Source organism: Loxodonta africana, unplaced genomic scaffold, assembly GCF_030014295.1.
Source record: "Loxodonta africana isolate mLoxAfr1 unplaced genomic scaffold, mLoxAfr1.hap2 scaffold_33, whole genome shotgun sequence".
NCBI lineage: Eukaryota > Metazoa > Chordata > Mammalia > Proboscidea > Elephantidae > Loxodonta > Loxodonta africana.
The window spans coordinates 765,989-790,101 of NW_026975046.1; the positions used below are offsets into that span (position 1 = coordinate 765,989).

At 43.8% G+C, this 24,113-nt stretch overlaps 1 long non-coding RNA gene across 1 annotated transcript in view; it reads left to right on the forward strand.

The window, feature by feature from the left end:
* Positions 1–24,113, forward strand: part of LOC135229515 (uncharacterized) — a 1,091,601-nt gene that overhangs the window by 65,670 nt on the left and 1,001,818 nt on the right. Inside the window, exon 2 of the long non-coding RNA XR_010320201.1 lies at positions 4,684–6,081. This is a non-coding gene — a long non-coding RNA (uncharacterized LOC135229515). The remainder of the gene's footprint in view (positions 1–4,683; positions 6,082–24,113) is intronic.

The window sequence follows — 24,113 nt, forward strand, 5'->3', positions numbered from 1 at the left end:
GGTTCCAACTTTTGCATTCCAATAGCCAGTAATTATCAATGCATCTTGATAGCACGTTCGATCAATTTCGGACTGCAGCAGCTGAAAAAAATCTTCTATTTCTTCATCTTTGGCCCTGGTGGTTGGTGTGTAAATTTGAATAATAGTCGTATTAACTGGTCTTCCTTGTAGGAGTATGGTTATTATCCTACCATTGACAGCATTGTATTTCACGATAGATCTTCAAATGTTCTTTTTGATGATGAATGGAACATCATTCCTCCTCGAGTTGTCATTCCCAGCATAGAAGACTAGATGATTGTCTGATTCAAAATGGGCTGGTATTGCCTAATTCACTAATGCCTCGGATATCGATGTTTGTGCATTCCATTTCATTTTTAATGATTTCCAATTTTCCAAGATTCATACTTCGTACATTCCAGGTTCCGATTATTAAATCGATGTTTGCAGCTGTTTCTTCTCATTTTGAGAAGTGCCATATTAGCAGATGAAGATCCCAAAAGCTTTACTCCATCCATGTCATTAAGGTTGACTCTCCTTTGAGGAGGCAGCTCTTCCCCAGTCATCTTGTGAGTGCCTTCCAACCTGGGGAGGTCATCTTCCAGCCATATATCAGACAGTGTTCCATTGCTATTCATAAGGTTTTCACTGGCTAATGCTCTCCAGAAGTAGACTGCCAGGTCCTTCTTCCTGGGCTCTCTTAGACTGGAAGCTCAACTGAAACCTGTCCTCCATGGGTTACCCTGCTGGTATCTGAATACCGGTGGCATAGCTTCCAGCATCACAGCAACACACAAGCCCCCACAGTACGACAAACTGACAGACACGTGGGGGTAGCAAACTATGATTTCATTCATCATTTTCATCTTTCGTTTTTTCAATCAGTCAATATTTAGAGAGATTCCATGTGCCAGGAATAGTCTACATCATGTGGACACAGTGGTGAAAGGTACCCACTGTCCCTGCCATTGTAAAGGGGAAACCCAGTGTGGGTGGGAGGGGGACTGGTAAAATGCAGTCCAGAGAAAGGACAGACCATGCTCCAGGAACCACACTGGACTTCAGAGAGCTTTGTTGGCTGCCGTTCATCTGTCTGGCTTGTAGATGTCAGAGTGCCCTCAGGCTCAGTGCTTAGTCCTCTCTCTCTCTATTGACACCCTCTCTCTAGGATGCCTCAGTGAATCAGTGGCTGTCTGTATCTGAGGATGCGATGTTTACACCTCCATCCATTTCAACTCCTCCTGGTTCGCTACTTATATTCAAATGTCAGCCTAACTCTCTGTACTGAGTTCTTCATCTGTAAAATGTGCCGTATAATGATACATTCCTCACATGGGTATCATGCAGAGAAAGTATCTTAAGAGAGGAGAAGCCCTCACAAGAGTCCTGGCACCAGTAAGTGTTAGCTGTCAGTATTATTACCTGACATCTCTACGTAGATGTCTAACAGCTATGCCATGTTATCAACGCCATGAAACAATTCTTGGTCCCAACCCCATTCCACCCTTATCGATGAATTTCTCAGGGCTTCAGTGATGGGAATGTGTGCGTTTTTCTGTATAATGGACATGGCTAATAAAGCTTGGCCTGGTCCTTCATAATAAGTTGCTCCAAAGTTTATATGGGTGGAATCAGACAAGTTATAGCCAACTAATATAGAAAAAATAGAACTCTCAGCTGCTCATGTTTGTACTCTCAGTCCAGAATATCTGGTGAGGGTACTATATGGACTGAATTGTGTAACCCCAAAGGTATGTTGAAATTCTAACTACTGTACCTATAAATGTGACCTGATTTGGAAATAGGGGATTTTTTAAATTATTTTTATGAGACCATACCAGTTTAGGGTGGGTCCTAACCCTAATCCCTTCGGAGTTATAAAAATAGCAGAATAGACACAGACACAAACAGGGGAAGAGGGAGACAGACAAAGGGGAAGATAATCTACAAGGCCAGGAACGCAAAGGGTGGCTGGAAGCTGCTAGAAGCTGAAGTAGACATGAGCCATGCCCTGAATTCCTACTTCTAGCCTCCTGAACTGTGAGAAAATAAATATCTGTTCTTTAAAGCCACCCAATTGTGTTATTTTTTTCTTATGGCAGCCCTAGATGACTAACACATACCCATGGTTATACATGAAGCCTGGTGTAAAATAGTGTTCTCCCCTCATTGTCTAGCCCACCCAAATCCTGCTATTTCCCTATCAGTGTCCTCTGCTTTCACTAAGAGCTACAACAGAGTCGGCTTGTTGCCGATGTATAGAAATGCAGTTTATTTTTTAGTTTATATTTAGGATTGACTAGCATTAATTTCAATGGTTTGGAAATTTTTCTGTGGAGGCATTTCTGTAATCTATGAATAATAGCAGTTGCAGCTTTTCCTTCTTTTTGTTGTCGTTTTGTTTGGACCTCCAGTGTTAAATATTTAATATAAATAATGATAGAAAGCATCCTTCTGTTTTTAATGATTTTTTTGTGTGCTTTAAGTGAAAATTTTCAAATCAAGTCAGTCTCTCACACAAAAACCCGTATACACCTTGCTACACACTCCCAATTACTCTCCCCCTAATGAGACAGCCTGCTCTCTCCCTCCACTCTCTCTTTTCGTGTCCTTTTCACAGCTTCTAAACCCCCTCCACCCTCTCATCTCCCTTCCAGGCAGGAGATGCCAACACAGTCTCAAGTGTCCACCTGATCCAAGAAGCTCAATCCTCACCAGCATCCCTCTCCAACCCATTGCCCAGTCCAATCCATGTCTGAAGAGTTGGCTTCGGGAATGGTTCCTGTCCTGGGGCAACGGAAGGTCTGGGAGCCATGACCACCGGGATCCTTCCAGGCTCAGTAAGACCATTAAGTATGGTCTTTTGAGAATTTGGGGTCTGCATCCCATTGTTCTCCTGCTCCCTCAGGGTTTCTCTATTGTGTTCCCTGTCAGGGCAGTCATTGGTTATAGCCGGACACCGACTAGTCCTTCTGGTCTCAGGATGATGTAGTCGCTGATTCACGTGGCCCTTTCTGTCTCTTGGGCTCGTAATCACCTCGTGTCCTTGGTATTCTTCATTCTCCTTTGATCCAGGTGGGTTGAGACCAATGGTTGCATCTTAGATGGCTGCTTGCTAATGTTTAAGATGCCAGACGCCATTCTTCAAATTGGGAAAGCATCCTTATTTTAATGCTAATTAATTTTAAAGAGAATGTCCCGCATTTCACCATGAACTATCATGCCAGTTGTATTTTTCCAACTTAAGGAACTCCTTTTCTGGTCCATGATTGCTCAGCATCCTTATCTCTCAGTGTGATTGGATTTTATCCACTGCTTTGTCCCCATCTCTTGAGATGAGCATGTCTTTTCTTCTTCCATCTATGCATGTGATGAATTAAATTATTAAATCTTTAATGTTCACTCAAGCTTGCATGCTGACGATAAACCCCCTTGATGATGGCGTGTTACATGGTTTATACTTTGCTGGATTTCCTTTGCCAGTATTTTATGTAGGTTTTTGCATCCCAGTTACTTGGTGTGCTTGCCTTGTAACTCTTCTTCTGTCATCCTTGTCTAATTTGGTGTCAATATTAAAGTAGCCTTAGGGATGAAGTAGAGGAGCATCTCATCTTTTTCTCTTCTTTTCTGACTTTGCACAAGATTAAAATGCTCTTTTTCTTGCCTGTTTGCTGCAACCTGAATGAGAGTGGTCTCGGCCTCCTGTTTTCTTAGGGAGATCTTGAACTACTGACCCATTTTGTGTAGTGATTAAAGGTCTTTTCTGGTGCTACTTAGAAAAATTTCCACTGCATGTTCTAGGCTGCTAGGATTTCCTCTTTAAATGTTATGTTGTTATCACTATTTTCAGTCTCATCCACATCAATTAATCAATCCCAGATTTTCCCTCATTTTTCCAAAGTCAGACTCTACATCTATTCCTGGCACCAATTCCCTTATCTAAGACTTGTTGGCAAACAAAAATACAACCCAGCATCTTTGAGTCCATGATGTGAGAATACAGTCCCATATAACTTTTTTTGTAACTGTTGTTAAGTGTTTCTCCTCTTTTTTTTTTGTTCATTTCCCACGTATCTAGCAGTTTCAAAGTTGTGCACTTCAGGTTGAGGTCATTAGCTTGATTGACTCTGTGCAGGGCCATGGGGTGCCAGTTGCAAATGCGCATCAAAAGAGCACTCCTCTAGAACTAGGAGGCAGGAGGAGGTGGTTGGGCGGTTGCGGGGGTGGGGGAGGGAACTGGGCAGGGCTGTGTGGAGAGGGGCGCCCAGGGGAGGTGCCAGGTCGGAGGCTGCCCCACCACAATCTCACGTGCATCAGGAAGGAGCTGGCTGCAGGAGCCTTTCGCGAGAGTCCCAGCCCACCCAACCTTGCCCTGAACTCAGACCCTCTAGGCTCACAGGTCCCACCAGAACTAGGGGAAGCCTGAGGCTACCGATGTCAAGTCCCAGGGTACACCCTTGAGCCCAGTCACAGTGCTTATGCTGGAATAGGAGGGCAGAGGAGGCGTATGGGGACTTGGGTCCAGAGGGTGACCCAGAAAGGGTGGGAGAGTTGTGGTCACCCTAGGACTCTGGCTCCGCACGTGAAGGGCCACAGGTTGCACTTCCAGGAGGAGAAGGCGAAGCCACAGAGGCCACACTGCTCACACAAACAATCCCCCACCCCCCTCTGCTCTTTCTCCAGGCGAGACGCCCCTCCTGTGCTGTCCTCAGAAGGGCTCTTCAGAGACCGCACCCCTAGTTTGCGGAGCAGCAGAGCCTGCCCCAGTCTGGACTAGGGACTTTATTTCTTCCACTCTCACCACTGGCTGAAGGCAGACTCCTGTCTCCACAGACTAAAGAGGAATTATCAAAATGAGCTCGAAACTCTAGATTTGAGTTAAGTATCATAAATTAACACAGAGAAATACAACTTTAACACAAAGACCTGTTTGGAGCCCCAGGTGGAATTAAAAAAAAAAAAACTTGAACAGAGGGAGTGATAAAGTTTTCCTTCTTTTGCCACCCTCTCTCGGTGGTCCCAAGCTTTCTCATCTCCCACCTCACAAGACTGTATCAACTGCTTTGAGACTTTTAGAATAAAGATCCCCAGGCATATCACTGCTGTTACCCTGTGAGGATTTCCCCAGTGCTGGGTTAGACTAAGACAGAATCCTTCCAAGGCTTCCAGGGCCAGTGTACTGGACGGTCAGCACAGGGAGCCTCAGAGCCCACTTCATTTTTCCTGCAGTTGGGCACGACCCCAGGGACATGACCCTTGAGAGTGCTGACACTTCCTGAAGCCAGTGACCCTCCCCCTGGGCTTCTCTCTGCCTGGGTCTCAGAGTCTCTGAGGCCAACTTGTACCCTCGGAAGTGTTTCTGCTGAAGGACACGTAAACAGCACTGTGGATTTGTGTCCTGCAGTCTGCAAAACTGCCTCCCCTGAGTGGGGTGAGGAGCTACTGAAATACTGAAATCACTGAAACTAGCAGAAGCCACAGTTCATGGTCCTGGGAGAAAACTGGGAAGGACGGAGAGGTGAAGAGGCTATAAAGGCCCAGTCGTGAAGGCGACCATGGGCCAGGATGTCCGGAAGTCGCAAAGCTGACCAATGCTGAGTGCCCTAAAACCTGCCACTCCTGTGCCCATCTTTTCTTTCAATGGACAAAGTCTTCCCCTGCTCTTATGTGCCTGGGCTGGAAGGGCCTTTGACTTAGAACATGAAGCAGCCTCCAGAGCCTCTTGGGGCAAGTGATGGTCAAGGAGGCTCTGCCTAACCCCACCCTGCCCTTCCCAGTTGTCAGAGGACCAGGAATTTCAGTCTTCCAGCTCCTGGGCTGATCTAGTGACTTGTAACAGGATTTCGCTGGAACTGGAAGGTGTTGAAGACAGGAAGTACTCCTGGGTTTCTTCACCCAGCTGAATGCCTAGTTCCTGGTCTTATTACACGGCCTACATTCAGGATAAGAAGAGGCGTTTGGAGCTTTACGCAGGACCTCTTAGCAGAGGTTTCTGTTCAGGAGCGAAGAGGTAAAAAGAAAGCAGTGTCTACTAAGTCCTTTTCCAAGAGTCTCAGGAAATTCTCACGAAGACCCTCTCAGGTAAGGACTGACGGGAAATGCCTTGGTTTAATATTAAACTTTGCCCTTGACACATTTTGTTTATGGAGGGCATATACATATTGTCCGCTCAAGGAAGCACTGTAGTTCTTATCTAGACTTTATGTAGAATGAGTATATATAAAACCTAAACTTGGTCCTTAAGCAAGGGGTTACCTCTCAGAGAAGGCCTATGGGAAGGTTTCTACCAAATTCTGTGGTGCTGCCATTGCTCCAAGGATCCCAGGTGGTGCCAAGTTTGAGCACTCGGCTGTTAACCGAAGGTTAGTTTTTTGAACCCACCAAAAGGCTCTAAGGAGTAAAGACCTGGCGAACTGCTTCCGTTAAGATTACAAACCAGGAAACCCTATCGGGGCAGTTCTCCTTTTACACTGGGCCACAATGACTCAGAAACCCACTCGATGGCACCTAGCAATAACAACAGGAAGCCATTGCCCCCAATGTGCTTGAGATGCCTTTCTGGGGAAGGTTGGCCTTCAGAGCCAGCTCATGGCCACACGGGAACTGAGGCTCATGTTTTGTTACCACACCTTAGTTTCAGTCAGTAAATTTATTTTCCAGTTTATTCATAAGACTTGACTGCAGACATCTCTCAGGTATTGTCAAAATTAATTCCATTCTCTAATAATGATTTGCCAGGACGTATTTCCAAGCGTTTCCAAGAGACTGGAAAAACTTTCCAAAGAGGCTTGTCCAGCGCCATGTTGTGCAGTAACTACAGTGTTGACGTAGTATATTAACCACATAGTTTCCACGTTTTCTGCTTTCCTTAAATAACAACTGAAATTCCAAGTCTACCACCTGAAGTACTTCCTTTAGTGTTTCACTTAGAAGTCTGGTGGTGATGAATTCTCTCAGTTTTCCTTCCCCTAAGAATGGCATTATTTGAGCTTTACTCCTGAAGGTAATGATACATAGATACATGATACATAGAATTCTGGGTTAGTATTTCCATCTTTCAGGGTTGAAAAAATGTTGTTTCACAATCTTTTTTTTTTTTGGCTTCCATGGCTTCTGATAGTGAATACAGAGTCATTCAAATTGTTTTTCTCAGGTGAAATGTGTTGTTTTCTCTCTACCTCCTTCCTGAGTATTTTCTTGACCTTTGTTATTCTGCAGTTGATTATGATGTATGGTATTTTTATGCAAGTAACCCATGTTCTATATATATATATGTGTGTCAACTGTTTTTCCCCTCCCGGGTATGTCTGTAAGTACAGTACACTGTTTTTTTCTTTTTACACGCTGCTGTTAAAAAAAAAAAAAAATTAGAGTAATGTACTTACAAATATACTTGGGATGTGGGGTAAGGCCCACTGGGTTGGCAAAAAACCCATAACCCGCAGAATATTTTTGTGCAAATACGGTATTGGGGCATAGAATTCTTTAACTTGCTGTGGTTTGCTGAACTTCTTGAATCTGTAAGTTTATGTCTTTCACCACATTTGGAAAGTGTTCAGCCAGTATTTTTTCAAATACTATTTTCTTCACCACACATTTTGTCCACTTCTTCTGGAGTTCCAATAAATAAGCTTTTTGTCTAGTTATTGAGGCACTGTCCATTTTTTTCCATATTTTCCTCTCTGTTTGCAGAATGGATATTTTCTACTGATCTATTTCAAGTATTTAGTTTTTTCTCTGTCATCGCCATTCTGCTATTGTGAAAATATCAACTGAATTTTTTATTTCTACCATTGTACTTTTAACATGTAAAATTTTCATTTGCAAATAGCACCTATTATCTTTCCATTTATTTAAAAAGTGTCTGTGTTATTTCTTGGAGAATGATTAGAACAGCATTTTAAAATCTGTGTCTTATGATTTTGAGACTACAAGTCCTTCAAAAATTTTATGCAGAATTTTTTTTTTTTAGCAGTCAATTGACCCAGTTATGCTCAGGCTCCAAGTTCTGTCCCATCTTCTGTATTCTGTGGTTCAAATGTTAGTTCAATTTTTGAAGGCTTTGCAGCTGTATTCAGATCTAATCTATGTGAGCGCCACTCAGTATGGAACCTTGATGGCATTCTAACCCATAGTGCGGCTCTTAAAGGATTTTATAATGCTTCTTAGGGTCAGGGCAATGCATATGCATCTCGGGGGTGAACCAGGAGTTCATAGCAAGTCTGCAGAATCTCTTTCTTGCACAGCCTCCTCTCTGTCTTTCTCTTCTCCTCTCTGAGTTCTGAAGGAGTGCGTTCTAACCCATAGTACGGCTCTTAAAGGATTTGATAATGCGTCTTAGGGTCAGGGCAATGCATATGCATCTGGGGGGTGAATCAGGAGTTCATAGCAAGTCTGCAGAATCTCTTTCTTGCACAGCCTCCTCTCTCTCTTTCTCTTCTGCTCTCTGAGTTCTGAAGGAGTGCTTTCCTGGCCCACTGGTGGAAATGCTGGGGCTTTAATCTCCTCATTCTGTTGTGCACATAAGTGACTGGTTCTACCTATGGGGCCAAAGCACTGGACAACCAGCCAAAAGGCTGGCAGTTTGAACCTGTCAAGAAGCGCCTCAGAAGACAAGCCCGGTGATCTGCTTTTGAAAAGTCTCACCCTTTGAGGCAGAATTGACTAGGTGCCAGTTAACAGCAGAGAGAGAGAAAATGTAATGGAGCTTTCTCTACAATATTTGGTTCTTCCATACTCTGGTCAGAGAAAAGGATTCTCCTCTGCCAGAGTTTCAGGCGTCTGCCCACCTGCCCAGCTGCTTGTCTCTCTCCTTTACGGACCTTCTATCCCATTTATATGAGAGAGGGCTTCTCTTGGAGCTATTTCTGTCCACAACGGGTGTGCAGCTCTGAGATTTGGGCTCATTTAATTTCAGCCTCTGGAATGTTCATACTCTATGTTCTGGTTCCGCCCCTTCCCCATCCACCTTCAACACTTTCCTTTGCAGAGTCCTGAGATAGTGTCCCATGCATTTGTCCAGATACTTAGTTGTCAGATACCAGCATAGCCATCGGGGGCAGTGCTGTTGTGGTTGCGGGGGAGGGAGTGTACACTGAAGGAGCTGCAAGACCTGGCTGCCTTGTGTGAGCAGGACGGGGGTGTGCTGAGGAGTGGGTGCTGAAGGTGCTGAGTCAAGGGGAGTTTAATATAAAGTTGGGTCAAAGAGAGTTTGTTGACAAGGATTTATTGCCGTAGCAAGGGTTCTGGAAATGGGTTTAATATGCTGTGGGATTGCTTTTGGAATCTTAGAAAAGGCAATGGCCCATATTCTCTGAAATCGAAATGCCAGACCTGCTGTGTCAGATGTTGGAAGAGGGATTAAAAGCCTCCAATATGTGGGCATGTCTGAGTTAGTCTTCTATAAGACCATTTCTTGGAGGTCCTGAAGGATACCCATTTCATCAAAAGAATAAGGAATGCGGAGATGAGGGGAGCACCAGCAAGATAGAGCTTACCAATATGTATACTTTGTAGGGAGTCCCTGGACGCCACAAACAGTTAAGTGCTTGACTGTTATCCGAAAGTTTGGCAGTTTGAACGTACTCAGAGGGTCCTTGGAAGACAGTCCTGGCCATCTGCTACTAAAGGATGAAAGCCTTAAAAACACTCTTGAACAGTTAGTTCTACTATGCCCACATGGGGTGGTCATGAGTCAGAAATGACTTGATGACAACTAACAGCAACAATCGTCTATAGGCTCAGGTTGTTAGTGGGAGCTGGGCTGCCTAGTAGCAATGCAAATCATGGGATCCCAGCTCAACAGAGGCCAGGTGGAAGTACTTAACTGTCAGAAACAAGTTGTGTGTGATTCCAATAATGGTCAGCAGGTCAGAGTAGTAGTTATCTATTGGGGCATAATAGATTCTCCCCAAACTTAGCAGGTGTGAGATAAATGGAAAATTAATATTCAACTCATTCTGATAAATTTGGAACTAGACAAAAATTTTGGTATCACTCAACACAGTTTTAAGGTGAAGGAATAAACTAGAAAATTTAAATAACTAGTATAAGTATAATAAGAGATTTTTCAAAGAATGATGATATAATTGCATACCTGAATAAAAGACAAATACATCACAATCAATGATTTCTCTCCAGTATAGACATGAGGGTCTCAAATTGGCAAGGGTGAGAAGGGCAGACCGTTCTCTTTCCCCTACTACTTGACTGGATCAAACTGTGTTCAAAACTGTAAAATATTTAGGAAAACATTGTTTTGACCAGAGCAGCAAAGGACTTCTATGATGAAAACTAATGTACTAAAATACATAAAATGAAACCTGAATATATGCAAAAAATATGCCATATTTTCAAATGAGAAGTCTTGTCAATCAAATGGAGGTCCCTAAAACTAATATATAAGTGGAATGTATTTCCAGTTGGAATATTAAGATAGTTGTTTTTGAATTGTATACAGTAATCATATGCTACAAATAGTACAGTAGATAGCAGAGGATGTTGCTGGTGTTAGGAGACTTGGAGTCCATTTCTGACTCATAGTGATCCCATTTCACTGCCCCATAGGGTTTTCTAGGCTGTGATCATTATGGGAGCAGAACAACAGGTCTTTCCCCTCAGTGCCCCCTGGTGGGTTCGACCTGCCAAACCTTCTTTGGATTAGCAGATGAGCACTTAATCACTACAACACTACGGCTGCTTTAAAAGGTATAGAGAAGAAAAACATGAAAAAGCAGGATACTGACAGGTGTCTACCTCTTCAGGTAACAGAACAAATTGATATTACATAGCACAGAAACTGACAAGTCGACCAATGAAACAAAATCTGCTAAGAAGTCACAATAACCATTGATACAAAGGTGGTATTTTGAGAAAATTATATTTATTTAATAAACAGTGCTGACTCAAGTGATCGTTCTGGGGGACAAAGCTTGCAAAAATGTGATACACAAATGATAGATTTGGAAAATCATGTGAAATGGAGATGACAAGACTTAATAACAATTTCCATTTTACACAGAAGGATAAAAGTTAAGCACTTGAAAAATGAGCAGTGAATTCAAACAGATCGTTCACAGCAAATCCACATGCCCAATAAACATAGTCCAAGTTGCTCAAAAACACTGGTAGTTAAGAAAATATCAAAGTCCCAGTGAAACTGGCACAATTTAAAAATCAACACCATCTATGGCTGGCTGGGCTGTGGGGAGAAGGATACCCTGAGACATGGCTGGAAAGGTGCTTTAGGACAGCCTCTAGGGGAAAGACATGGCCATGGCTCTGTACTTTAAAAACATACTTTGAGCTGGAAATCTCACTCTATGGAGTCTATTCCACAGAAACAGATCCTGTAGTATACAACTGATAGTTATTATTAGTGTTGACCAAACATTGACTGTACATTGATAGTTGAATGATAGATAACTTATGGTAAAGCTACATCATCAATAAATGAGTTGTAGTAGTTGAGTGGGAAAAATCTCTGTGAAGTATTATTGAAGTATTACTGAAAAAATCAAGGTGCATGCAGAGAAGTGTATATAAAATGATCACATCTGGGTTAAACAATATCAATTGTTTGAATATGCTTGAATACCTGTTTATGTTTATGAGTGTGTATAAGTCCGTGTGCTTGTTTAAGCAAGGATAAGAGAGAGTACTTACCACATTGTTAACCTGAATTATCTTGGATTCACTTGCAGGAAAGAACAGAGGGAGGAGAGGTAGAACACGCAGGAAGAGTGGACTTAAAAAGCATGGATGATAATGTTTCCATCTTAGTAGTGTTATGTATGGATGAACAAATCTGTCTTAAAGGGAGAAAGCCAGAATGTTCCTTAGAAGCAAGGATGGCTTTGGCCATGTTATCAAGAGGGAGGGACCAGTCCCTGGAAAAGGACATCATGCTTGGTAAAGCAGAGGTCCAGTGAAAAAGAGGAAGACCCTCAATGAGATTGATACAGTGGCTGCAACAGTGTGCTCAAATAGAGCAAAGATTATTAGGATTGCACATGACCGGGTGGTGTTTTGTTCTGTGGTGCAAAGGGCCACTGTGAGTCAGAACTGACTTGATAGCTTCTGACAACAACATGTAGAAGTCCAGATAAAGTGTACTGAATTGATATCATCTATTTAAATTATTCATGTAAGTTAAAAGATCAAAAAATATAGTGTTAGTGCCATATCTAATGACTTAAAGAGAATCAAGGTAGAATATTAAGTGAAATAAGGGGCGAGAGCATTGTGGGTGGAGTGTGACCAGGCTTTCATAAAAGTAAACACCCCAGCAGATGTACTTGTGTACCTGTGACTGTGTGTATGCGTCCCTGCAGAGAGGTGTAGGGAAGGATACACGTGTGTCTATTACCATCGGATACCTTGTGGGAGCGGGACCAAATTACATATGAGGGTGGGACCCTGACATAAATTTTTTTGTCATACAAATCTGTGATCTTGCAAATGTGATAAAAAGCAATTTCAGAGCTTTGGAAATTCATAAACATCATAGATATATGTATATTTTAACGTGTTTTGTTAGATATTTAAAATAGGTGAAAATTCTCCAGAATGACAGACAAAAGATTTGAATCACTGGAAGGACAGCACACCACAGAGAGTAATAATCAGATCCAGTGGATTTCTTGTTGTTCTTGGAGGCAGTGAGTTCTTCTGGTCTCTATAACTGGAAATGACCAAAAATAATTTTGGGAAGTCAGTAGAGTTACCCCTCAAACACGTCTTGCAAGCACACGTCTACAGCTAAATTCAGAAGGCTGGATGCCATGTGCAATTCACTAGGTAACTCATGCGCCTCTAGAAGATTCTCTTTCCCGGATATGCTGCTTCCACCTCCTCCCTGCCTAGCCCCACTGGATAACCCGCCTTTGTGCATTCTAGGCCCCATTCAGGTCTGAGCCTAGATCATAGAGGACATCAACTGGGAAGGTAGCTTTTAAGAAGAAAGATGTTGATGAAAAGATTTCAGAAAGCAGCACCTCCCCAGCCATCCTCTCCCCAGCCTGGGAATACCAACCCCTCCCACCCTGATACCTCTGAGAATCTCTGATTTTTCGTTTTGGATCCTTAGGAGACTGCAGAATTTACCTGGTCTGAACACCTTGGTTCTTCTCTGCCTCTGACCCTCTGCCTCGCAGGAGCCGTCTCTGTCACTCTGAGGAATACACACAGGACAGACTGTGGATGGAGGTGCCCATCCTAGAGGCCCTGCCCTCCATTCCTCTGCCCCTGGGGGGTTCCCTGTGATACTTGTGGTCTCATTTCCCAGAGAGATGGATACACCCCTGTCATGTCCAGGGCTTCCCCAGACTTGGGATTTGATGTCGCGACTGAGACTGGGGCTTTGTTGTCCACTGTTGAGTCTGGCCCTGAATCTGCCCCTTCCCACCATTACCTCTGATCACCTGTGTTCTCGCTGTTCTCCCTGGGTTTGAAGCCTGTCCTCTCTTTTGGTTCTTTCACCTCAGAGGGCCTTTTTCTTCCAGTTCTTTGACCTCGCGACAGGTCAGATTTGACCACAGGAAAACAAAAAGAAAATTAGCAAGTTTGTTTGACATGTCAAGAACCGGAATGTACAGCTTGATTTAGGCGAAGAAAAAGTTCCAAAGCTCTACCCCTTCCCCTAGGACATGCTCTACAGGAAATATCCTGCAAGCCCTGGATCAACTCTTATCCAGAAACGGTTAACACCCAGGGGGATTTTTCTACACCACCTCCCACTTACATTCCCCTAATGTGGCAAAAAGGATGCATCCCAATCATAAACCCAAATTCACCGTAGGAGACCAGAAGACATGGCTGGGGTGAGTTCATTTTCCTTCAACCTGCCCTCCTCTCCTCCTACCAAGCCCTGCCTCTTTCTCTGCCTCTATACTGCTGGGAAGGGACCCAGAGTTGTTTGTTTAGGGCTTTATGTCCACTGCTCACCTGCAGACATGTTTCCCACCAGCCTGACATCTCTCTGATTCCTTCTCCTCCAAAGAACTCAGTGACACCCCCTTCACCATCACACCTCAGCAGGGCCCCCCCCAATCCTCCCAAGTCCCACTGAAATCCCATTTCCCTTTCCCTATTTATGCTGCGCTCATCCTTAGGGTCCCAAGATCTCACCATCCAGATGAGGCCTGTCCTGTCCTCTCCTGGGTCAGGGGAGCCTCTGAGGGGACCTGGTGTCTGTGGTCAGCTATCTGGGGCTTCTTCCATCCAGATCCCCCTTAGGGCTGGAGTTCTCTGTGCACTTAGGTTGGGAGGGTTGGGGTCACAGTGGAAGGAGGGTATGATCTTCCAGGGGGGCTGGGTTAAACGAACCTGAATGGAGGTCTCTCCTGAAGGGCCCACGTTTCCAGCCCAAAGGCCCTGCTCCTCCTATTCCTGGGGTTCTAGAACGTCTTCAGGCGCTTCCCCCTCTGGCCTCGGTGGTGTGCCTGCTCCTTCTGCAGCCTGGTCTCCTGCCTCTTCAGCCTGTCCAGCTGGTGCCTCAGCCTCTTCAGTTCTTCTCTCTGCTTCTCCAGCTGCTCCTCCAGGCGTCTGCAGACCGCTCTCTTCTCCCTCACCTCCCTCTTCTTGGCCGCCATCAGGCAACGCCTGGCCAGCTGGTGGCAGCGTCTGGGCCTGCGCTGCACTGAGCCTGGCAGCCGCCTCTCCAGCAGCTCTTCAAAGAAGACCCGGCAGCTGAAGCCCTGAGTCACACCATGCTCCGCATGGGCCACGAGGGCTTCCCCGGACTCGAACACGCGGCAGCAGGCCATGCAGCGGAAGCCGCGCTCACGGGTCACCAGCCACTCCGGGGTGGTTGCGCGGGGGCTCTCCCCATGCTCCTCCCCTTGGTCGGTGGGCTCCTGGGTACAGGTCTGGGGCCCCTCCTGCCAGGGCTCCAGGGTGCTGACCAGGGACTCAGTGCTGGCCAGACTGGGGGCAGAGCCGATGGTGCTCTCCTCAGAGAGCTCGGCTTCAAAGACCTGGGGCATCTTGCCCACGGGGGCAAAGGAGGTTTTGGTCTGCCAGGAGACCGCCACCCCCTTGACCGTGCGCACCTTGGTGAAATATGCACACCTGACCCATCGCTTTCCTGGGGCAGCCCCGTAGCTGGAGGAGTGAGAGGTCTGCTCGGTGAAAGATGACAGAAAAGAGTTCTCAGATTGTTTTGGAATCTTCCTGGGCCTGGAGCTTCGACTTTTTTCATGGCATGTTGTTGACTGTTGCACATTTTCCTCTTGGATAGAGACCTCTGAGAATAGAGAGTTAATTTACTTGAGCTTTCAGGGTCCTTATTCTCACCTGTGACCCCAAATCTTTGGTCATAGGGACCCCTGGAGGCCTTTCCATTACCACCTCCTCCACCTCTACAGACCCCATGGTTTCTTTCTTCTTCCCCAGAGACCCACCACCCTTGGGGGCACTGCTGTGGAAGACAAAGTCTGCATTGTAAAGTGGCACTGTTTATGGTAGTTCATTTTTTAAGAAGTTATTTTTCTTTAATTCCACATTTATTGAATTCCAATGAATTTGTTCCTTTGGAACTTAGAAATGACCTCATTCCCATGAAGCTTCAAAATAAATGTGTGACTTGATGTTTTGTATGCGGGTGATATTCTTAGTAAATTTGGAGGGTAAACACTCCAGAGCAATGGTCACCTCTTTTCATCCTCTTTTTACTGAAAGGCTTTTTATAGAGGAGTTATACGTAAAGAGAAGAATGTGTATATTTAGTTATGATTCTTACATGTATACCTCTTCCTTGCACCCTTCTTAACCAGCCACAGTAGAAGATGAAAATTGTTTTTCTCAGAATAGAAGCCCAGTCCTTAGTAGATGAAGTGAGGCAGAAAGAGATGGCCATATCTGAGAACCTTGATGCGAGAACTTCAGATGGAGAACACACAGCCTCCTCCGCTGTGTATGTCTCAGTGGGTTGTCTGTGTCAACCTAAAGGTCTGTGTATGTTTCTGAATCTGTGGGAAGGACTGCAGAGTTCAGGATGCAGAAAGAGATGGAGCTAGGTCGGGTGCATTGGATGGAGGGAAAGCCTGAGAGAGAGACAAGATTCAGAGATGGAACATGCCAGCAGTGTGTTAGAAGGATACAGAGATCAAGGAGGGAGCAGAAAGCAGGGCTCAGCCACTGAAGGGCAGAATGGGGCAGCAACCAAGAAGACAAAGGGGGGGCAGACTAGTCGGAGAAAGAATGGATAACTAAGAATGATAGCAGAAACTGAGGTTAGCTATAGTTGGAATTTTAAAATTCTTTCCTGCTAGACTTTGAAAATATAATGCTAAATGGAATAAGTTAGTATTTGCCCTAAGTATAGGGCAAATACTGTACGATCTGACTTACATGAAATAAGCAAATATATAGAAAGCAAGGATTATTGGTCGTTGCCAGGTGTGGGCAGGGGGAAGGGGAAGTTTTTCCACTGGGGCATTGAGGTTATGTTAATGGTTGTAGAAAAGTTTGGAGAAGGATATTGAGAATGGTTATATGACTTGAAGAATGTAATAAGTATCACTGACTCATACATTAGAAATTATTCAGTTATGTTTTATGTATATTTTCAAGACAATTTAAAAAAATAAAACTTTTCAATTACAAGAGAAAAAAAAACGATCTATACTATAGCTGTCTTTACCTAGAAGAAATGTTAAACCCTTAGGTAAAGATGGTCAGGAGACCTTGGAGAAGGGAAATCCCTAGAGCTAGAGGGGCAGGGCCTTCCTGGACCTTCTTCTGCCTGAGTCCAGGCTGAGGACTGTGGCAGCTTACATTGACTGGGAACCTTGAATGAATGTGTCGTACTGTGCTCCATCACACCACCCACTCCCAAAACCTCCTGATAAATTTGATATATTTTTTTAATTCGCATGATATATTAATTCATTCTCATGAAAAAATTAAGTACAAGACTCTGTAACCACCCTTCTCCCTGGTTCTATACCCACTGCCCCAGTTGCCCACCTGCGTTCTTTCCACTAACAAAGCAGGAGAGTTCACAAATCTGACTTGTCTGCTACTGTTACGGAAAGCCCCTCAGATGACAGTAGAATTCTATACTTCACTCACATATTTATTCCTTCATTTATTTATTCACAGTATAATTTCTTACTGTTTACTAATGGACAGGAAGTTTTTTCAGGTGAAAGCCTCGGTGATACCTTGTGGTCCTTGTTTCCGGGGTGAATCAAACCCCTTGCTGCCCAGCACCCATCGCACAGACTGAATTTTCCTCCCACCCTTACCTCGGGCCTTAGAGAAAGGCCTCTTCCTCACGTATTGCCGCTCCATTCTGGCTGGGTGAAGATGAACCACGAAGGATGGTCACCGGCAAGATGTTTCTCCTCCTCCCACGTAGAGATGATGTCCCAAACTCTCACAAGTTGGGGACCTTGATGTAGGCAGAACCGTTTGTAATTTGGTATCCAAAGTCGCTCTCCCACAGGAGACCTCGGACCCACAACCTCTCCAAAGAGCAGTTGGGATCTGAGTGAGCACCAAGGTTTCCAGTAACTCTTGTGTGACATCATCGCTGACATCGCTCAGTTCCAAGGGCCCAGTTTGAATCTAAACAGCGCACTAGGAAAAAATATGGCAACTGTTGTGGGAGAGGCTAGGAGGCTGGGAGGAGGGAAATTATATCTTAAAAATGAATTGAAATGTTCACTTAAAGAAGTCAACATCTAAGAGGAAGGAAACTGTGAGTTGAGGAAATAGAAGAGTATAATGAGTCGCTGTTTCTCCCAAACCTCTTCTCTGGCCCTGAATCAAATCTCTCCAGCCCTAGAAACACAATGTCCACTCTGAACACCTCTCAGGCCCCCTTTGCCACTTAGGCTTCACACAGGCTGTTCCCTCTGACTAGTAGACGTTCTCTCCCTTCCTGTTGACTGGTTCCTCCTCCAAGGTACCCAGTCTGTGCTTCTGGTTTATGTATTCAGAGGACCTAGTAATCTTTTAGTAATCCTCCATCATAGCACTGAGTGATAGGAGATGCTCAATTTCCAATTTGTGTCTTCCAAATGTGTTGTAAATAACTTGGGGACAAAGATGAGGTCTGCCTCATATTTGGCAGTCCCAGAAAGTGAGACAGAACCCCACCCATAGGAGATACCCAATATATATCTATTGATTAAATAAAAGAAAACTCTTCCAAAAGACTCACCCTTCGTAGCCATCCATGTACAATGGAGTTTTTGGTCTGTTGCCTGGAGGTACCATCACTCAGTGGTGGTGTCTAGGCCACTCTCTCTTGACCTCCTGACTCTAAACCCTGTGAAGCCTCTTGGCCTGTCCACACGCTTCTCCCTTGGAGCCACTAAAAAGGGTAGGATTACATCATCACAGAAAAGCACTGAGACTCCAGACGTCTATGGTCAACCTGCCTGGGAGGCTTAGGAGAGCCCTCGGGGAAAGGTCCACTGTCCTCTGCTTGATCTCCTTTTTTGTCCAGGGGGCAATTAGAAAAGGAACAAGCAAATTGTTGAAACATTTTAAGGCAGGGTTTGGGAAGTTGTGCTTGGTAGGTAGAGGAGAGCCTGAGGATTTGAAGGAAAATGAAAGATGTCAACATGGGAGCAGAGGGCTCGCTTTGTGTGACGACAGATGGTAGAATGTGGGCAAGTGGTTGGAAATATATAAAAAAAGAAAATCTCCTAACCATCCACTCGTATTTCAAAATTTAGGTCAAGCATCACTTCCTGGTGGAGCCTTTCCGACCCTACACCTGGTAGAATTTCCCAACCGTGCTCCACACTCTATTGTATTTAAGAAACGCTTGTGCCACAACTAGGGACAAACTTGATTGCATTTACATGTTGTGATGGATAGCAAAAATGGCCACATGTTCTAATATGTATGTATCCATACATATTATATGACCTACAGCTCCCTTTCTGAAGAGCAAGATTCCTCCTCCAGTCCTTGAATTTGGACTGATCTATGATTCCTTTGGCCTTTGGGACAGTGTAAAGACCAATAGAAGCAGAGACCGAATATAATTAGACACATCGTGACTTGCTCTCTTACCAAAAATGAAACCCATCACTCTCAAGTATATTCTAACTCATAGTGACCCTGAAGGACAGAGTAGAACTGCCCCATAGGGTTTCCAAGGCTGTAATCTTTACAGAAGGAGAGTGCCATGTCTTTCTTCTGCAGAGCAGCTGGTGGGTACAAACTGATTACCTTTCCTTTAGCAACTGAGCCCTTAACCACTGCACCACCAGGGCTCCTCCTTGCCCTCTTGCTGCTCTTCAAACACTGAGAACCCATGGGAACAGCCCAGGCCACCCTAATAAATGACAAGAGACCATTAGAGAGAGAATCCAGCTGAGAAGATTTCAGGCCCTCTGCCCGCCAGCTCACATGGTGGCTGATTCCAGATACATGAGGGCGCCCAGCCGAGAGCGGCTGAGTCTGCCCCAGACCAGAAGAACCCCAAACTGCCAACCTGCAAAACTGTGAGTGAAGTAACTGCTTGTTCTTTTAAGGCACTTCATTTTTGGGTCATTTGTTATACAGCAATTGATAACTGATTTGTTAACTGGGCTGTTTCTCTCACCAGACTGCAAGGAATCTTTTCTTAATCATTTCTGTATCAACAGTATCTGGCAGAGGGTTGTTCATGTGGTCATTAGACAGTAGAAATTTCTTCATTTACATAATTTAAAAGTTTCTATCATTATGTTTTAACTTTTATAAATAAGATATGGCTGGATTTGCAAGTCTAAGCTGAGTGTACATGTTTTTTCCTTAGGTATTAATCCCTTTTTCTTGCTATTACTCATACATTTAGACATAATTCCAATATTATACTTCATATTCACTGTTCTTTTTTTTTATTATTATTATTCTGCCTTTCCTGTTTTTTTTTTATTGGAATGGTGAAATTTCTCTTACTTTCTTTTTCCTTCTAGCGATTTGAAACTTGTATTTTCAATTCCTATTCTTTTATAGCAAACATGAGATCTTTGAACATTTTAATATTTGGTATATTGTATCAAGTTCATATCTCAGTTCTCCTCTCAAACAGTAATTTTTTGCTAGCTGCCATTGAGGTGACTCCGACTAATGGTGAACTTAGGTAACACAGAACTAAAGTTTGCCAGGTCCTGTGTCATCCTCACAAGTGCCAGCAATTTAGATTCCATCATTATGGCTAATGTGCCAGTCCATCTCACCAAGGGTCTCCTACGGCCTTGTTGGCCTTCTTCTTCACCAACCATGATATTCTCCTCTAGGACTGATTAATCTGTCCTGATGACATGTCCAAAGCAAGTGAATTGGACAGTATTCTCTTGTGATCTGTAAGGGTTTAATTGGCTAATTTTCAGAAGTAAATCTCCAGGTCTTTCTTCCTAGTGTGTCTTAGTCTTGAAGCTCCACTGAAACCTGTCCACCATGGATAACCCTGTTGGTGTTTAAAATACTGGTGGCCTAGCTTCCAGCATCATAGCAACATCCAAACCACCACAGTACAGCAAACTAAGAGACAGGCAGTAAGCCGAACAGGGTATTGTTGTTGTTAGGTGTCATCAGGTCAGTTCTAATTTATAGTGACCCTATATACAGCAGAACAAAACACTGGCCAGTCTTGTGCCATTCTCACACTTGTTATTATGCTAGAGCCCATTGTTGCAGCCACTGTGTCAATCCATCTCACTGAGGGTCTTCCTCTTTTTCACTGTCTACTTTATCAAGCATAATGTCCTTCTCCAGGGCCTGGTCACCGCTGATAACATGTCCAAAGCGTGTGAGACAAACACTCACCATCTGTGCTTGTAAGGAATATTCTGGCTGTACTTCCTCCAAGACAGATTTGTTTGTTCTTCTGGCAGTCTGTGGTATATTCAATATTGTTCACCAACACCATAATTCAAAGGCAGCATTTCTTCTTCGGTTTCCCTTATTCATTGTCCAGCTTTCACATGCGTATGAGGCGTTTGAAAATGTCATGGCTTGTGTCAGGCACACCTTAGCCTTCAGAGTGACATCTGTGCTTGTCACCAGCTTAAAGAGTTCTTTTGCAGCAGATTTGCAATACATCATTTGATTCCTTGATTGCTGCTTCCATGAGCGTGGACTGGGGAACCAAATAAAATGAGATCCTTGATAACTTCAATCTTTTCTCTGTTTATCATGATGTTGCTTATTGGTCCAGTTGTGAAGATTTTTGTTTTCTTTATGTTGAGGTGCAACCCATACTGAAGGTTGTAGTCTTTGATATTCACCACTAAGTGCTTCAGGTCCTCTTCACTTTCACCAAGTTTGTGTTATCTGCATATCGTAGGTTGTTAATGAATCTTCCTCTAAGCCTAATGCCACGTTCTTCTTCATAGAGTGCAGCTTTTTGGATTATTTGCTCAGCATACAGATTGAATAAATGTAATGAAAGGATAGAACCCTGACACAAACTATTCCTGATCTTAAACCACATAGTGCCCCTTGTTCTCTCTGAAAAACTGCCTCGTGGTCTATGTACAGGTTTCAAATCAGCAAACTTAAGTGTTCTAGAATTTCCATTCTTTGAAGAGTTATCCATAATTTGTTATGATTCACACAGTATAATGCCATTTCATAGTCAATAAAACACATGGAAACATCTTTCTGGTATTCTGGTATTCTCTGCTTTGAGCCCAGATCCATCAGACATCAGCAATGATATTCCTCATTCCATACCCTCTTCTGAATCTGACTTGAATTTCTGTTGCAACTTCTTTTTTTTTTTTTTAATAACTTTTATTAAGCTTCAAGTGAACGTTTACAAATCCAATCAGTCTGTCACATATAAGTTTACATACATCTCACTCCCTACTCCCACTTGCTCTCCCCCTCTTGAGTCAGCCCTTTCAGTCTCTCCTTTCTTGACAATTTTTGCCTGCTTCCCTCTCTCTCTATCCTCCCATCCCCCCTCCAGACAAGAGTTGCCAACACAATCTCAAGTGTCCACCTGATATAATTAGCTCACTCTTCATCAGCGTCTCTCTCCCACCCACTGACCAGTCCCTTTCATTTCTGATGAGTTGTCTTCAGGGATGGTTCCTGTCCTGTGTCAACAGAAGGTCTGGGGAGCATGGCCGCCGGGATTCCTCCAGTCTCAGTCAGACCATTAAGTTTGGTCTTTTTATGAGAATTTGGGGTCTGTATCCCACTGATCTCCTGCTCCCTCAGGGGTCCTCTGCTGTGCTCCCTGTCAGGGCAGTCATCGATTGTGGCCGGGCAGCAACTAGTTCTTCTGGTCTCAGGATGATGTAGGTCTCTGGTTCATGTGGCCCTTTCTGTCTCTTGGGCTCTTAGTTGTCGTGTGGCCTTGGTGTTCTTCATTTTCCTTTGCTCCAGATGGGTTGAGACCAATTGATGCATCTTAGATGGCCGCTTGTTAGCATTTAAGACCCCAGACGCCACATTTCAAAGTGGGATGCAGAATGATTTCATAATAGAATTATTTTGCCAATTGACTGCAACTTCTTTTTAATGATCTTCAGCAAAATATTACTGGGTTTTGATATTAATGATATTGTTTGATAGTTTCTGAATTTTGTTGAATCACTTTCTTTGGAATGTGCACAAACATGGATCTCGTCCAATCGGATGGCTAAATTATTCGGCATAGACGATTGAGCACCTCCAGTGCTGCATCTGTTTGTTGAAACATCTCAACTGGTACCTGTCAGTTCTTGGAGTCTTGTTTTTTGCCAATGCCTTCAGTGAAGCTTGGACTTCTTCCTTCAATACCATCAGTTCTTGATGACATGCTACCTCCTGAAATGGTTGAACATTGACCCATGCTTTTGTGTGTGTGTGTGTGTTTGTGTGTGTGTGTCTGTGCAGTGACCCTGTGTATTCTTTCCATCTTATTTTGATGCTTCCTGTGTTGTTCAATATTTTGCCCGTACAATCCTTCACTATTGCATCTCGAGGCTTGGATTTTTTCTTCAGTTCCTTTAGCTTGAGAGATGCCAAGCATGTTCTTCCCTTTTGTTTTTCTAACGCCAAGTCTTTGCGCATGTCATTATCATACTTTGTCTTCTCGAGCCGCCCTTTGTAAATCTTCTCTTCAGCTCTTCTACTTCATCATTTCTTTCATTTCCTTTAGCTACTTTACGTTCAAGAGCAAGTTTCAGAGTATCTCTGACATTCATATTGGTCTTTTCTTTCAGTATAAGGGCTGTATTTGAGGGTACCATCATTTTTATAACTTGCAAGTATCCTCTGTCAGGGCAGTTATTGACTGTAGCTGCGCACCACCTAGTTCTTCTGGTTTCAGGCTGATGGCGTCTCTGGTTTATGTGGCCATTAAGGGAAGACCTGTTATTCAAGGAATTATACTTAGAGCAAAATTTGTATATTTATGTATAATTTAAAGCTTCTCCTTTAAGATTGCCTTTCCCTGAACAGAAAGCTCTCACCATGTCATTATGAGAAATACTCTTTCAGTGTGAGGCAGAAAGAGATGTCCATATTTGAAAGTCCGATGGTACAAATCTCAGTAGCCAAGACACAATCACATCAACTGTGTGTGTGGGTGGGTTGTATATGTCAACATAAGGGTCTGTATTTTTCTGAGTATGAAGGTAGGATTGGCGAGTTAAGGAAGAAAGATATGAAAGCATCTTGGGAGTGGAGTGCAAGCTCCGTGACAGAAGCTGCAGCAGGGGATCTCTCAAGAGGGTTTTAGAGGCCAGTTAGAAACCTAGGAAGCAAAAGGAAATAGGGCCAGTGGAGGGCAGCGCTAGAGTAGTGGTGGGGGGTAGCAAAAATAATGGTAGTGAAGAGGGCAACAAAACTGCCCTGAAAGGAGTGGCAAATTAAAGATCCTAGACAAAATTCAGGTTAAGAAAAGTAGGAATGTAAAAAAATTCTATCCTTTAGCTCTCTTTGCTGTGAGGGTTTTTTAGGCCCTTCGGGAGATGTGGGGAGAAGACATAGGAGGAGAAGGGGAGTTCCTGAATCTAGGGGAGGAGTCTGCAAGCCATCTTCTGCCCTCAATGATGTGGGCTCTGGGCTCCTTCAACTTCTCACTCCCAGAACCTCCTGAAATATTTTCTTAATTCTTCACATAGTACATTAATATCATGTCATTAGAAAATATAATAAGTACGCTTCTC